Genomic DNA, 2,500 nt, shown 5'->3' with positions numbered 1-2,500 from the left:
AAGCCAACTGCTTCGGCCCGCTGTACACACGGTGTCACCCAAACACGCAGGCCAGCGCACGCAGCTCCACGGGCCAGCTGAGGGGAAAATCAGGAGGAATTTGGGAATAAGATAGCCTAATGCCTCATCCCAGAAGGGAGATTCGGAATGAGCCGAGGGGGAGACGCTCCCGCTGAACGTGAGTCAGTGGGAGTCGGCGTCACGTGAAGTTCCGCCGTTGAAAACTAAGTCTCGGAGCTTAACCGTATGAATGTACTCATGTTATTCATGTCTATGTGACGTGCATATGACTTCATATGCCTTTTTTCTTTTTCAAACAGAAAAAAACACAATTTTTCCAATTGAGTTATTCAACTGGTTTGAATTGATTCAATGGATTTGATGTGCAGCGCTAGCAGCTTTGAGGAGTTTTCTTTAGAGAGCCACTTGGCTTGGTTCTCTGTACCTACCTGGTGATCGGTTTTAACCAGTCCTATAAACCTCTCAGCTCTGTATCCCTGTGGTCACTTCATATAAGCCCTATTCCATGCAAAATCACACACGCACACACACACATGCAAAAACAAACACACACACACACACACACACACACACACACACACACACACACACATACACACACACACACACACATGCAAAAGCCAACACACATGTCGTATATACACATGCACACACACGCACACACACACACACACACACACACACACACACACACACACACACACACACACACACACACACATACACACACACACACACACACACACACACACACACACACACACACACACACAGATGCAGAATCCCCCACTGACCTACACACATGCACAAATATATGCAAACACAGCAAGACATCACAGCTTCACAGTTGCACATCTGTTTTGGTTTGAAATAATAGAATGCTAAACTCTGATAACATGACTAAACCAACAGCAAATACGATTTGACAAATGGCGTGTGTTTGTGTGACACATAGTTCCCTCTATGAATCTCTCTAGCACATGTGTGTGTGTGTGTGGGTGGTCAATTCTCCATGTTAAAGGAAATGTTGTTGACATTATTATTATTATTATTAATAATACTATTAGGGTTAGCCATTTTCCTTTTCTGCTGTGTTCACTCTCCTCAGTCCCGCCCCGACCTACACTCGTCTGCTCGCGTGTATAGGATTCAGGAGAAATCAACCCCCAAAAAGTGATCTATTATCCGACTGATTTGATTTATGTTCCCAATTCACCGATCGTCATGTACCAAGAGGTTGAACATCACCTTCTCCAATTCCAATGTTGTTATGGTTGATATTAGTGACGTGACATGATATTATTGACATTAGTGAAGGAACTGGGTTTGATCCCCATGTACATCTGCCTGCAGGCATCCCTGAGCAAGAAGCCCTGTCACCCTCACCTGCCCCTTCACAACATCTCAAATCACAAAGTCACTTTCAATAAAAGCTCAACAGTACACTGTATTCATTTTGTTGCCGGTATGGTTTTGTTTTTGCTGACCTTGTCAGTAAATATAATCATTGTGACTTTCAACGAGAGCGACCATCTTTAGTTTCTTAAGAAACCAAAATAAGCACCAAGCAGCCTTGTTTCTCTGAGTGCAGACTGTATTGGGTTCAAATCCGACCCTGGATTCACCCTCCTACACCCTGCTGTAGTACCTCTGAGCAAGCCACTAGACACTAGACTACAGAGACCTCCATTCCCCAGCCTTCTCCCTTGTGCTCTTATATGTTCAAAGAGTGAAACAAGATGCAAACATTATGGCTTCATAATCACTAACATCCATGCTCCCTGGAAACCTAGAAATCCCCCCTTTCAACAAAGCGTAATATTACATACTTTTTTATATTACATACTTTTTTCTCACAAGGTCATATTTTCCTTCATTTCCCCCGTATCAGCAGGGGGATTTGTCCGTTTATTTGAATAAAAAGAGTAAAAAAAATAGAAGTTACATTCAGTCGTCCGAGATGGGAGGAGCGCTTTGAGAATGACTTCAATCTATAAATACAACGACGCAGCACTAAGTCAATGGTCTCTCTCCATCTACCGTGTGACCTTCTCTTCAATCTTCAATCGTTCTCCCTCTCTCCTCCTTTGCTCGTGACCTGAATCTGAGTTCAACTCGAGGCCATCCGTCCTGCCAGATTGGATCTGCCGGATCATGCAAGACGCAAACAAATAAATAACCACTTCTCGAACCAGATTGAGAACTGGTATCTCTCTCTATCTATTTCTCTTTAACTTAAATGTCTCTCTCTATCTATCATCTCTATGCCTTTCACTAGCATCTCGCTCCATCCCTCTCTTTCTGTCTCTACCTTTTTAATTGCCATATAGTTATCTATCTTACAACATATCTCTGTCTATCTATCTTTCGATCTACACTCTCTCTCACCCTCTACCTCCATCGTCTCTCTCTCTCTCTCTCTCTCTCTCTCTCTCTCTAAAGCTTTGTTGTTTGCTTCTGTTTAGACAACACAGCTGCA

The sequence above is a fragment of the Micromesistius poutassou genome (genome assembly GCF_964030765.1).
Source record: "Micromesistius poutassou genome assembly, chromosome: 19".
NCBI lineage: Eukaryota > Metazoa > Chordata > Actinopteri > Gadiformes > Gadidae > Micromesistius > Micromesistius poutassou.
The sequence above is the reverse complement of the archived record's forward strand: the minus strand, read 5'-3'. Positions refer to the sequence as shown.